The sequence below is a fragment of the Manis pentadactyla genome, chromosome 5 (assembly GCF_030020395.1).
Source record: "Manis pentadactyla isolate mManPen7 chromosome 5, mManPen7.hap1, whole genome shotgun sequence".
Lineage (NCBI taxonomy): Eukaryota > Metazoa > Chordata > Mammalia > Pholidota > Manidae > Manis > Manis pentadactyla.
The window spans coordinates 97,552,738-97,567,705 of record NC_080023.1 but is presented as its reverse complement, the minus strand read 5'-3'; the positions used below and the strand labels follow the sequence as shown (position 1 = coordinate 97,567,705).

At 32.7% G+C, this 14,968-nt stretch overlaps 1 protein-coding gene across 1 annotated transcript in view; it reads left to right on the top strand.

Annotated features, from left to right (window-relative positions):
• The first annotated feature begins 20 nt into the window (after nucleotides 1–20).
• Nucleotides 21–14,968, top strand: part of LOC118930042 (bifunctional heparan sulfate N-deacetylase/N-sulfotransferase 4) — a 272,594-nt gene continuing 257,646 nt past the window's right edge. Inside the window, exon 1 of the mRNA XM_036920791.2 lies at nucleotides 21–448. The gene's annotated coding sequence lies outside the window, so the exon portion shown is untranslated. The remainder of the gene's footprint in view (nucleotides 449–14,968) is intronic.

Sequence of the window (14,968 nt, the reverse complement as noted above, 5' to 3'; positions counted from 1 at the left end):
AGGAGGGAGGGAAAGAACCGACCACAGCTCAACGAGAAGCACAGCGCAGTGGCAACGGCAGAGCAGGAGCAGCTGGAATCCCGGTGATTAAATAGTTCTCACAGCCTTTTTTCTGTACTTGGTCCGCTCCCTGGTGTAATTCTCGTATCCAAGAAGGAAGCTGCATTTTAACGGTGTGCTGAACAGAGGTTTGAATCATTCCAGCTGGCTGCTTGTTTTGAAAAGGACAATGTGTATATAAATAAAGAGAGTCTCTGCTGGAAGAGTTCAGATACTAGGACTGGAGCTAAAGAGTGCTCTCGGAATATTGTTGAGGCAGATCGCATGAACTGAAAGCTCCTTCTAATTAACCTGGAGCCAAGAGAATCTGCATACTGGATATCTCATTTTCTAACTCGGGATAAATTCAAGTTAGGAAAAGAAATAAAAAACTGAAATGCTTCTCTAGGTAAGTTATTGCTTAATTTGCTGAAGCTGAGTTGTGTATAATAAATGAACATATGTTCTTTAGCTACATAAACAAGTTAAACACATTAAAGTTTTATTTGTGAGAGATTTATGCAGAAGCAGGTAATAGCGTTAAATCAGATTCGATCTCCCTTTTCAGCATGCATGTGTGTGCTTACCTGTTATACTCTTTGTAGAAGTTATATTTGCACTATAAATGGAAAATACAGTCATGGCTAAAAAAAGAGATAGAATTTAAAATATTTTAAACTGTTGCCAGAATATTTGCACAATAAACAACTCACTTGATAAAAATTTTAGCCTTTTCATACTGAAAATACCAATTTTACAAACTCAACATTCAAGCTGTAGGGTTATGGCTGTTTCTCTGAGAAGTGTTACTGACAACATGGCATTCAAATTACTCAAGATGGGAACCCCTCTCTTTGGGACCTGAGATTGATGTGCATGCACTGTTCTAATGATATGTTTTACAGAAACAGCTGTCACAGACATTTGAAATTGTATGATACAGTCATAAATTGTATTTAAAAAATTGATGCAATCCTATATGTCCTATTGGAATAGAAAAGTAAATTCTTAGAACAGTATATGTCATGTGCCATAAGCATAGATTCCCAGGAGGACAAAAACAGTTTTATGCTATACCTTCAAAAACCTCCAAATTTTTCATGCAGAGAATAAGTTGGAAAATAAGAAATGTTATTTAAATATTGTTTTATACATCCCTTCCAAAACATCTGTTTAAAAAAGCTAAATAAAGGGAACAATAAGCCTGTATTTTCCTTACAATTTGTCTTGATTAATAAGATACTGTAATTTTTTGAGTTACTATCATAGTATTTTCAAGTGATTATATATTTTCTTTATTATGATGGGTTATAAAATGAGTTCTAATGTAGTTCTGAAAAGTTCTAGTAGTTTACACTTTATTGTGTCTTTTTCACACTCACATTTTCTTGCTTTCATGGTGTCTTCCATAAGAACTATAGATCTTAAGTTTTTCAACTTAAGATCATAAATCTTTTAAAGTAAATTGCATACAAAGATACTGATAAGTTTTCTTAGTGATTTTAACTCTTCACTTTCTCACTAACTTCATAGATCAGATTCTGTGAGTTTCTTCCACAAAAGGAAATTGATGAAAAGTTACTGTAATTGTTGAATTTCTTCAAAACTAGGATTCAGTGATTTTCTCTACAAAGATATAAAAGGTTTTTTAATCAAACTGGTAATTTTAACTTCCTTTTTTAAAGTATACCAGTTAGCTATATCCAGATGCTGAGAGGTGCTATGTTGATCATAATTATCTCATGAAGCAAATGTATGTAGAGAATATAAAGTCCACTGACTAAAACAGTCTTAAGACTTCAATTGGAATTCATTAAAAAATAAGGTATTAATAAGCAAAATACATTTGTCATTTTCATTTATCTCAATACAAAAATGGGAATTTAACACCTGCTATGATTGTTGACATTTTTATAATAAGTAATCCTGTGAATATTTATCTTATTATGATTAATATTAGTACTTACATTGACAGAAGTCTCATGATAAGCTAATGGGGAAGATTCTTGGGAATTGAATACCAGGCAGAAGAGTCCTATTTTTTTAAAACTCTTTCTTAATGGCAATTGGTCAGCACTAAGATCGATGCTTAAAAATCCTTTAGAAAAATTATAATTCATCTGAGTTACTGACTATAACATGAAAATCACCCTTAAAGGGAAAATATATATGCAATTTAGAAATTAAGGCATCATTCTTAAATAAAAAAATGATGAAAACTTCATGAGACTTTAGTATTTTTTCCTGTCAATAAACTTGCAAACATATAATTTGTATTTTGTTTTCTGCCAGCTGAAGTTATCTACGAAATATGCCCATTTAAATGATTTTCCCTAGATAGCAAAAGGAAATAAATGGAGACTATTTTATATACAAGTATATAAAATCATGATTTGGAATTTCTATATTTGTTGACCAATATAGAAATACACACACACACACACACACACACACACACACACACACACACACACACGTATACTGTATACATATTCATCTCAATAAAAGGATAATATTGTATTTTATCTGAATATTAAAACTATTATACCTATGCTTTCTTACCCCCAAAAAATCATTCTGTAACTGGATTGAAAATATATTTAGTTTCTTAATTCAAATTTCAGTGCTAACCTTACATCTTAAAGATGCTAAATAAGGCTTTCTAACCTAGTTAAATGTTTGTGCCCAGTAGGTCTAATGTTTATATGATCCTCTTGCACACTCTGTTTGAGCAGAAAATGTGTCATTGAGAATAAAATCCAAAGATCAAACTTTTTGTGCTTCATATAGTAACAACTACTCAGAGAGAACAGAGAAGTGTTCAGCATGCTTTGTTCAAACCAGAAGATTCTAGCTGATGTAGCCTCCCCAGATTTAGAAAGCAGCTGGGGAAACTTATAAAATAAAGCTGGAATATCAGCCCTGGCTGGATGCCAAGACAGAGAATCTGTGCACCCAGAAGGCTAATTCTTTCTGGGCTGAAATTCATTAATAGCACATTATGTTTAAAGTCTAACCTGAAGTGTTCCTTTTTTTCTCTAATACAAACTGTGGGATATTTAAAGAATAAATATATTTTCTGAGTAGAATACAATTTTAAGCTAAAAAAAGTTTTTTTCATTAATGATTTACTCTAATGAGAAATGTAAATAAGCCTAGCAGAAACTCCTATTAAATAAAGTTAATAGTCAAGAGAAGAAAAAGAAAGAAAGATAGAATGCATAGTCTAACCATCATCTTTGGAGATGGCAGAGCAATCAGAAATGCCACGTATGAATATGTGCCCAAAAGTAAAGAAGTGTGAAGATTTTTTGAAACTAACTGGCCTAGTAAAATTTATAGTAGAAGTAAACATACTAAAACTGTTGTAATATATATATATATATATATATAGTGAAGTAAGACAACTAAAGAGAAAGTTAACTCTCATCCATTAGGTACTCCAAATAACTAAGAAAAAGGAAAGGAAAACCATATTGTTTGTTGACTTAATTTAAGCTTATGAAGTGAGAAAAATGGGTCAGGTGTCAGACATAATGCTACTGCCTTCAGCCATCATGGAATAACATTTAGCCAACCTTTTCTTTAACACTTCAGCAAACTTTCAGCTATGCTGTTACAGAGAGTGTTAAATGAACTCTTTTTTTACTTATTTTCAGCAAGCCTCAGAAGTTAGAGGTGTCAGTAGCAATGTAGTACTTTTATAAATACAGTCCTATTTCCAAGCTTTCTTTATCTCAGTTTTCTAAGGAATGCTATCACATTCTTGAGTTGACAAATCTAAAGTTTCTTTCATAATAATATTGAATTGATACAGATTTTCCCAAAACCTGAAATAGTCTGATAATGAAATTCAAATACATCAATGACTTCAAGCATTTCAAAACAAACAGTTTTATAAAATTGTGAATAGTAAGTTACCATCCATTCCTACTGGTGAAAATGTTTGCTTATATAACTCGATGTAAACAAAATAACCTGAGAGAACACACTAAGTATTGGCTTTTGAGTGATTCATTGAGGAAATTTGCAAATATAAGACTACTTTAGAAATGCTTCTTCAAGAGATATATTAAGACATTTCATTAATACTAAATGATAATCATGATTAATTAGAATTAAGGAAATATGTGATAAGAAAATGAAGGGTTAATAAAACTAGTTGAATGCTTGAGAAGTTAATTTGATGGTATATTCAGAGTATTTGAGATAATAAAAGTGATAACTCTGTAAAGTTGTAGAATTAAAACTTTTGTACCAAACTCAATTATAACAATTCTTAGAAACTATCATTTTAAATATTTGAAGAGTTTAATAAAGAAGGCAACTTCAGCAAACTAACACATACGCATGCATAAACACTTATTTTTTTCCCCAAATTGAAAGAATTTTCCCTCTGGACATCCCATTATCAGATGCACTTGTATTGTATTCTAGTTAACCTACTCATTAAAAAATTTATCTTCAAGCATAGTCTTGCGGAAGCTGCAAGTTAGCTGGCCATTTCAGTACATTCAAGCAAAAAGTAAATGTAGAAATGCTTCCTTAATCTCTCACTTGCTCTTTTCTTTCTTCTTTTCTTTTCCTCATTTTCCTTCTTCCTGTTCCCTTCCCCTCCCTTTTTTTCCTTTCTTCTTTCTCTCCATTCTCTCTTCCCTCCCTCCTTTCTTTCCTTATTTATGTCCTTCCTTCCTGCCTTTCTTCCTTCATTCCCTCCTTCCTTTTCTCACATTATTTTTTCCACCTCAGTTTAAATGCTCTTTTGTAAAGTCCAAGAGCAAACCACTCAAGCCTACAAAGACAATGATTATTATCTAATGGCCATGTTTAAACATGTGAGTGGGTGGGAAAGATGCACAGACAAAAGAGTATAAAGTACCCTGAATAATTTTAAAAAGGTAGGATAGGACGGGAAATTCATGTCAGAGAAGTAGCGATGTCAACCTTAAAATACTGACTCTTCTTGCACCTATGAATTTTCATTTTATTTACTAAATTCCTTAAGAAGATTCCTTTGCTCCCTTTCCATGTAATTCCCTTTCATTGTTAGTGAAGTCTTTCTCATGCAGTACATAAAGTTCAGTGGCAAAACTAAAATAATAGTAAATGTAAATGATCCTAGACTGGTATTGATAAATCACTTTTGTATTTAGAATTTTAATGTAGTAGCATTCATATGCAGCCCAAAGGCTGACTGTCATATTAATAGAAGAAAAAAAAGAGAAGGGAAAGCTATTTTGCACATTAAGATCCTTTGGCTTGACTCCATTCTTGAATGAGAAATTCAATTGTACACTGCTGATCCACAGAATTTGTCAAATTTCATCAGACATCTCTAAAGGGTTCTTCTTGATATACTGAATAGTCTTTCACACCTACATAGGAATCATTTAGATCTCAGAAATAAATATAGTGACACTAAAGATTAATACAAGTAAAGGAAACAGATTCAGAGATGCATATGCTCTTATGAACACAAAGAAGTCCTAAATCTATTCATTACCCTAAAATGCAAGAGAACAATTAGAATCAGAATTTAACTTTGTTTCCCAACCAATCACTCATTAATAGTTGTGTCAACCCAATTAAGATTTCATATACTATAGTAAGTACAATGAAACATAAAAATTACACTTATTAATTAAAGTATTATGGTTCCCGATATCTTGGTTTGTGAAGCTGCTTTCCTTGGAATAGGGTGTTTTCATACTAATCCCAAAAATGATCTTCAAATTGGTCAATTGCAATTGGCCTCAACTTAACACTTAAATTACTCTATTTCTCCATCTGAACTTATTTTTCACTTTAAACAGAGAAAATACTTTTTCAGATTTGTTCAATAATGTTCATAAATTTGATAGTACATATTACTAGCCACTATTTTTAATATGTGCCAAACATCATTTCAAAATATTACTTTGGACAATTTAGCTCTCTGGAAGTTTATATTCTGGAGGGAGAAAACAAGCAGTAAACCAATAAGGACCCTATGCTAGGGCTACAAGTACTAGGAATATAAATAGATCGAGGTGGTGGCTTAAAGGGTATAAGTGAAAGCTATAGAGCTGGTCAAGAAATACCTTTCTAATAAATTGACACTCAGGAAATCTATTTAAAAGTTACATGCCAAGCTGAGAATATTACTTAAGAAAGATTTGACAAGTAATGGCAACTTCTTGTGATATGCAAGCTGACAAGCTGAATTTTGACTCTGCCTATTGATTATTATCCTCAGTTCTGTGAAATTATTTGGTAGAGTTTGGGATTTGACACGCTGTTTAGTGTTACTTTCCCTGGAAAGTGGAAAGACCAATCAGTTTTAGAAAGTGGAATTTCAACATTACTTACACTTTTCACAGTTCTAACATATTGAAAAAGTAGTATGTGAGTAGATCATCTCAAACTACTGTGTTTTACCTATGGCCTGAAAGTTAATGCCATTATTGAAACTTAATCAACCAAAGAACTGGCACCCTGTAGCATTTGCACAAATTTGTGGGTATAAGAACTAAGGTTCCAAAAGATCACTCAGTTGGCTGGAACAATGGACTTAACATAATGAAATTACAGGGAGATAAATGTAATTACTAATTTATTTTAATGACCAATCACAGAATACCTCAAACTCAACAAAAACCAAAAATATGGTAAGGCTAATGTAATTGTCAATGCAAACTTAATGTGAATCAACAGAATCACAGGAGCAATATCAAGGGAAACAGTGATTAGTAAACCTACTTACCACAGGTCTGACATGTCTGCCAGTCTCAGGTTCCTGATGCCTTGTATTAGGAGCAGCCTTTTCTGACCATCTTCTTCCCCCCAGGTGAACCATTGTCCCAGCTCTGCTCATAGTTGTATCACAGTACCTGTTACCTTAAGGTGTGATTACTATGCATGTATCAGTGTCCCTAATTAAACAGAAATATTTTGTTAGCAAGAATGCTTAGGAAGTGCTTCACCTACAGGCAAATAGCAAAGGTTTGATAAATGTCAAATGTATTTTCAAATGTATTTCAAAAATATTTTCAAATGATAAAAGCAATACTGATTTTGCTTCTCTTTTGAGCCAGTCCAAAAAAGAAGAGACATCTGCAATCCTGTCATATGAGCAATAGTTGAAACAATATTTAAAGGAAAATAAACTGGAGAAATAGCGTAGTTACCTTTATATGTTGCAGAAGTGCTTTTTTTTTAATGGTGAGGGAATTTGGTTTATATTATGTGACACTAATGGGCTAACACATGAAAGATATTGGGAGGTTATTTCTATTCATTACCAAGAAAATCAGTACATTCTAAAAAACAGTGAGATTCCAGTCAATCAAAGCAACCAACACAGGTTAGAGTGCTACTTATCCAGAAGACTTCTGTGGAAGAAATTTCTGCCTTGAGTAGGAGATAAGTGGTGGTTACCAAGGTTTCCTGTGTTTTCCGTTGTGTAACTAACTGTAAGGAGTGTGGGAAAAGGCTTTAGAATGATCACTATACACCTAAAACCCATCTCTAGCCCTTGCTTAGAAGACTGGTCAATAAAATTCAAGTAAGTAATGATTGAGTGAAATTAGATAGAAATGTATTACTCAGAATATGTTCTTTAGTGTACTGTAAAAGTGATTTTTCATAAAAGGATCATTTTACAAGGTGTATAATTACTTAAAGATAAAAAAATGGTAAATAAGCAAAGGATTGATTTTTTTAAATTTAAACATACTGATTTTGCTTCTCTTCTGAGCCAGTCCAAAAAAGAAAATATCTGCAGATTAGATGCATGAATATGAAAGATATGTCTGGCTTCTCTGAACCCCTAAATGATAAGGATACACAGATTGACCTAATTGTGACATGTAAGCCCTGCTAGGGAAGAGTGGCAGTCATGTAAACAAATGTGAATTGATTTAAATATGAGATTGGCATCATGACATAGTAGAAGACAGGTGGTAATGTTGAATTCCACCAAAGCTGGATTCTAATTCTAGCTTTGCCCTTACTTCTAGTATAACCTCAGAAAAGCTAATTAGCTCTTCTGTGCCTCAGATTCATGATCTGTGAATGGAGGTAATAATACCTACTTGATAGGATTACTGGAAAAGCTAAGTGTGACAATAAATAAAAAGTTCTTAGCACAAGTTGGAAACATGAGAGGTGTTAAATTAATGGAATTAAGTATTAATTACATGCATCAGTACTCTGACTTTGACCTGCAATGTAACATTTGTACTGATTTAAGGCAACCCCTGAGTGATGAGTATTGACTATTTCCAATCCCCTTCACTTGAAGGTTATGATCTAAATTACTTTCTTACACTCTCTCTTCTGTATTTTATCATATATTTGAATATTAAAAATATTAATTAACTTGAAGGATGAAACCCCATTGATTAACATTTTAATCTGACTCATCTCAGTTTTGAAAATAACTTGTATTCAAATGTCTTAAGGAAAACAGACATCAGGGAAAAGCTGTCAGGAAAAAGGGCTGAATAGTTTATCTTGATTTTCTGGCATGCTGGAGTAAGGAAATACATGGGATCAAAAGAAGACAAAAGGACAAAGTTTCAGAAATTGACACTGTATAGAACTAAAATCAATACAAATATTACTAAATGTACCACTTTCTCTAGTAAAACACTTTACATCCATAAAAAATAGTTCATGTGGTGTCTTTATTGACATATTTTCTAGAATTATTAGAAAGGTTACTTATGAACGTTTTAAATTTATACTAGGCAGAGAACCAAAATCATTCTCTTAGGAAGACTATTTGGTAGAAAATACTGGGAGATTATGAAATGCAAAATACTGTGTTGCTCTTCAAAATATCTTTGGGAAAAAAAGAATGGGAGAAAGAAAAAAATGCTTTTTTTTCTTACATGTAACCATGTATGCATTGTGGAAACTATGCTGCTACAAAAATTTACCCAATTGTTTACTTGAAATTCATTGAACTGTTTTCTAACTGCTAGAGCAGTTTTTCGAAGGGCAGAATGTTTGTACTAAAGTCTTCTTTATTCACACCCCTTGTAGTCACACAATAAGTGATGTAAGAGAGCTTGGTAACCATCACTGATTCCTACTAATGGCAGGAATTCCTTCCATAGAAACCTCTGGACAATAGATTGAACTTCTATAAATTACTCATGATGATTTAGATTGAGGGGAAAAAGAGAAAATATATTTTAAGTTTTGCCACAGATGTGATATGTTGGAGTATCTCAAATTGACTTTATGGTTGCCACATGTAAAACAAGACCACTTTCACGCCTCTTATTCTTTTTAGCACAAAAATATTTTGAAGATCAACAAAATATTTCATGTTTCTGAATCCCAGTATTTTCTACCAAATAAGCTCTCTATTATTTTGGTTAAGTGCCTAGTACCTTTTAAGCATTAATAAGTAATGTTTGTAACAATTCTAGATTCCAGTCATCAAGTATAAAAAAGGAGCTTCTCAAGAAACATCCTCTGACAAGTAGCAGAATGCTTGAAATCACTCCAAGTGTATTCCCAAGAGTTTTTTGTCATGCTTTCCCCAAACTTTAAGAATTGCAGATCCTGGGTTAGTTTTGGTTGAAAGGATGAAATTCTATATGGGATATATTTACATGTGACCACCCATATTATTTCTGACTGATGGCCAAGCTGGTGGTTTATTCCATAGTATACAAAAGTTAAAATAACATAAAGTACAAAGCAATTAGATTAAAAAGAAAAAAAACAGCAGCTGCAGATTACCAGTAAAAGGAGTGAGCCATGTCTCCCTTTGGTAAAGAATTATCTGAGTGTTTTGTGCTATGTAAAATTAAGAATGCTCTGAAGTAAGAGAAATAAGTAAAAGGTGGAAATAGCAACTATAAGACATGTCAGTCTATATGGTTAGGAAATAAATCATCAAAAGAAAATCTCAGTGTTTTCATTTCAGTACAGTTATTTATAAGTCTTGTGTGTGGCAATGAAATTCCACTTAATAGTATTTAGGGTACAAATGGAGAACAGCAGCAGTGGAGGAGGAGATTTAGAATCCATCAGAAAATGTGGGTTCACATTAGCTGTGAGACATTGGACAGATGTCTTTGTTTTTCTGTACATTAAGTTCTCCAATTATTCCTTCCTAGAGTTCTTTGAATTGTAATTTTGATCACTGGAATTTATAGTTGTTTGTACATAAGATAAAGAGGGTCTAGTTGAGAAGAATTTATCTATTATTGCAAGCAGCTTAAAGTCAGTAAAATACAATGTTACACAGATAATATCATGATAGCATGGTAATATAAAAGGGGAAAATACCTCACTAGAACCTCCTATAAACTAAATATTAGACTTAAGTTATACTGCCCAAAATGAACTAAAGTTTCTCCAGGAATTTGTGTATTGACTACTTTAGAAGTCCCTAGGTAAGAAAGTCAGTGGTAGAGAAATGATTGTTAAAATGAATTTTACGAGACAGTAATCTTTTGTTGCTTCTGATGCAAGTGAATTCCACTGATAATGTTCAAGTGATAGTTTACCTAAATTCAGGAAAATCTAATTAAAATATTAAAAGTATAGCTTCTGATAGACTCTGGATATTAATGTAAGTTGTGAATATAAAGTAATGCTATTAGTAACACATTAAATGTGCAATCAAAAAGCCCATTAATATATATATTTTATAATTTATAGTTTAATAAATTCCTTTGTGATTTCTTCAAATTAAACTTTGATGTTTAATATTAGACAAAATCTTTTGTCTCTCTCTTTTACTCAGTAATAAGTGAAGAAATAGTTCTTCATTGTAGCTTCATTCACTTATTTCTGTATCTTAGTTTCCTTGCCTGTAAGAATATGAAGGCTAAGTGAGCATTTTATGTTTCATGGATAACTGCTTCCATGATTGTCTCTGAGACAATTAACAAGGATGCAGATCAATACTAAATATAATAATGGTTTTTAAGGAATTATTATTGTGCCAAACCAAAGCAATTATCAGTTGATGGTAATCGTTTTATTGTTACTGGCTATAATGTTGATTTAACAAAGGATATACAGCAGCACAGAAAATGAATACTGCATTGGAATTCTAAGGGCAAAATTGGTCATGTCACTTCCCTGCCTGGTCCTAGATCTTGTTTTTCTCTTCTGTTTCAAATTTCTTTTCTCTTTCCTCATCAAAATCCAAATCTCTCATCTTTCTATGATTAGAACAATATACTTCCTTCTCTAAATTCTCTCTCAGTTCTCAGAACTTCAGTTCTCAGGACTCTTTCTTTTCTCTGAATCTCATAGCATATCCTTAGAGTTCTCACTTGGCTAATAAGCAATTACTCAGCATATCAGCAAGTTCTGTATTTCTATTAACTCACTTCACTTCCTTTTTCTTTTTACTTGCAGCTTTTCTCAATTTCTTCAACACCTACATCCTTCTCAACTCACTTCAGTATATTACTTGACTTTACTACACTACTGGATATTTTGCTAAGGTCACCAAAGGTCAATATTCAACTGTATTTCTTGACTCATAAATAGCATTCAAAGTAGAAATGTTTGTATCCCTTTGTTTATCACTTCCATGACTCTCTTCCATTAACCAGACTTTATGCAATGTTAAAAGTTTTAATGATATACCTCTAAACAGCATGTAATTTTATTGTACATGCTGTTTCTTAGCTCTCTCACTAAATATGGATTTTCCTACCACTTAATATACAATTCCAACACAGACCTTAAATTCCATTTTCATATTATCAGAGTCCTAGTAAACATTTCTTCTGAATATCTCACAGACATTTCAAAAATTATACATCACATTCTACTCATTTTCTCTTCCCACATCTTCTCCTCTTCCATATAATTTTATACTTTCCCTATCATGCTCTATGGCATAGAGCCTTTATCATGCTCTGTGGCAATTGTGTCACAGAATAGATTTACATTGCTTTTCAGGAGCAGAAGTATTGTTTGTCAGGTGGATAGAGCATCTGGGACTTGGTAAGCATTCAGTAAATAGTGAATGAATACCTGAAGTCTTTGGGCCATTCTTTATTTTTAATTCCTTCTCTATATCCATTCAATCACCAAGCTGTGGCATTTCTATTTCTTATATGACAGATAAGAATAATTCACAGGAAGTTATTCACAAACTTGCCCAACAGTATTAAACAAATAGTATTAAACACTCACCATTTCCATGTCCCCCCCAAAAAAGAAGGATATCTTGATTTTTGAGAGTGAAGTTAATTGATATAAGTTGAAGGGTCTTGGAGTGAATAGGTCAGAGGAGGGGGAGAAGAAAAAAAGTGAAGCAGATAACAGGAAAGAAATTTTGTCATGTGAGGATTTCCAGAGTAGATTTTGGGTGTGGGAAAACTAAATAATAGATAAAACAGCATTTTAGATGTGCCATTTTATTTTATGAATTGGGAATCTTTAATGTTGTTTATAAATTGTGAGGGAAGTATAGAATTCCTTTTATAAATTATCATGGCTCTTGCATTGTGTTTCTTAAATACATTCAACCATGTTACCCACATGGGGCTACAAATTTATAAAAGCTAGAAAGTTATATACAAACATTGTGAAACTGCTTACTTTTCTTTTTAGAACAGCTTTAGATTCACAGAAAATTGGTCAGAAAGTACAGTGTTTTCATATAACCCCACTAACACACACATGCATACTCAGTCTCCACTATCCGACACTCCTTGCAATTGAGGAACCTACAGCGACACATCATTATCACCCAAAATCCATAGTTTGCATTAGGATTCACTCTTCGTTTTGTGTGTTTTCTGGGAATTGACAAATATATAGTGAACATATCCACTATTATAGTATATATATCCATATAGAATAGTTTCACTGCCCTAAAAATCCTCTGCATGCCATCTATGTATTCATCCCTCCCTCCTTCTTCCAAACCCCTGAAAACTACTGGTCTTTCCACTGTTTCATCATTTTGCCTTTGAAGAATGTAATATAATTGGAATAATACAGTACTTAGCCTTTACAGATTGAATTTTTAACTTAGTGATATGTATTTTAGATTCCTCCATACATTTTTGTGGCTTGGTAGATCATCTCATTTAGCGCTGAACAGTATTTCATTTTACAGGTGTACCAAAGTTTATTATTGACTCACCTAGTGAAGGACATCTTGTGTGCTTTCAAGTTTGGGCAACTATGCACAAAGCTGCTATGAATATCCATGCACAGGTTTTGTGTAGTCATAAGTTTTCCACTCTTCTGTGCAAATAATTTCAATTGCTGAATCATGTATGACTAGCCTTGTAAGAAACTGTCAAGCTGTCTTCCAAAGTGGCTGTACCATTTCACATTCCCACCAGCATGAATGAGAGTTCCTGTTGCTCCACATCCTCCCCAGCACTTGGCATTGTTACTGTTTTGGATTTCAGCTATTCTAATAAGTTTGTACTGCTTTCTGATTGTTATTCTAATTTTCAGTGTTCTAATGATATGTGTGGAGCATCTTGTCATTGTTTGTTTGCCATCTGTGTATCTTTTTTGGTGAGGTGTCTATTCAGGTCTTTGGCCCATTTTTTAATAGGGTTATTCATTGTCTTATTGTTGAGTTTTAAGAATTCTTTGTATAATTTAGATAACAGTACATTATCAGATATGCTTATTGCAAATACTTTCTCCCAGTTTGTAGCATGTCATTTCATTCCTTTACAGGGAAGTTTTTTTTTTTAATTTTAATGAAGTCTAATATATCAATTCTTTCTTTTATAGATCATGCCTTTGGTGTTGTATATAAAATGTTATCAACAAATTCAAGATAATCTAAATTTTCTTCTGCTATCTTCTTCTGGGAATTTTATAGTTTTTCTTTATATTTTACATTTACATTTGTGATTCAAATTTATTTTTGAGAAGGGTGCAAGGTTTATGTATACAGTCTTTGATTCTTTTTTTTTCATGTGGTTGTCCAGTATCGTTTGTTGAAAAAACTATTCTTTTTCCATTGAATTGCCTTTACTCCTTTGTCACACATTAACTGACTATCTTCATTTGGGTTTATTTCTGGGCTGTCTATTCTGTTCCATTTATCTGTCTATTATTTTGCCAATACTACATTGTCTTGGTTACTTTGGCTTGATAGTAAGTTTTGAAGTTTGTTAGTCCTCTGACTTTGTTCTCCTTCATTATGATGTTGGCTATTCTGAGTCTTGCTCTCCATATGAACTTAACTTGCTTTTTAAAATACCTGTTTCCAACTTCTTCAGTCTTCATCAAGACTATTATAATAAATTCTTAAATTCTCTCCTGTTCATAGCTCCAGTACCAGTCTGTCCTTTTATTCCCACAAAAAAATAACTTTATAAAGACAACATACCATTTCAGTCTCCAAATTTGAGTATTTCAATAGTTGCCCAATATTTAAGACAATTTAAAATCCTTAGTGTTTCGAATAAGCATTTTATCTTCTGCCACCTATCTGTCTTATCAATGCAATTCCTACCATTCCCCTTAAAAGTGGAATATAGGCACTGAGAATAGAAAGGAATAAGACAGAATATCCCTGATTCAAATGCTAAATTCTGACAAGTGATAGACAAAAATAAAGTAATATTATTTATATAGTATAGTAGATAGTTAAAAATTACACACACAGTAGAAAAATAACAAGGATAGGTTAGGCAGTTCTGGGAGAGAACTTTCAATCCTGCACTAAGAGGACAGAAAGCTAAAGTACTGAGCATATTACGTTTAGGTTGAACTAAAAGAAAGAGAATCTATGCCGTGCTTCCATCTTTAGGGCAGGTATTCTAGGTAAAAGAAACAGCAAGTGTACAAGCCCAGAGGTAGGAATCTGAAGGATCCAGCATGTTCAGAGAACACTGAGAAGGCCAGTGGGAGTGGAGATAATTAAATGACAAAGAAGTGATAGATGATGTGGAGCTGCATAGAACACTCTGTGTGAATGTGGCTG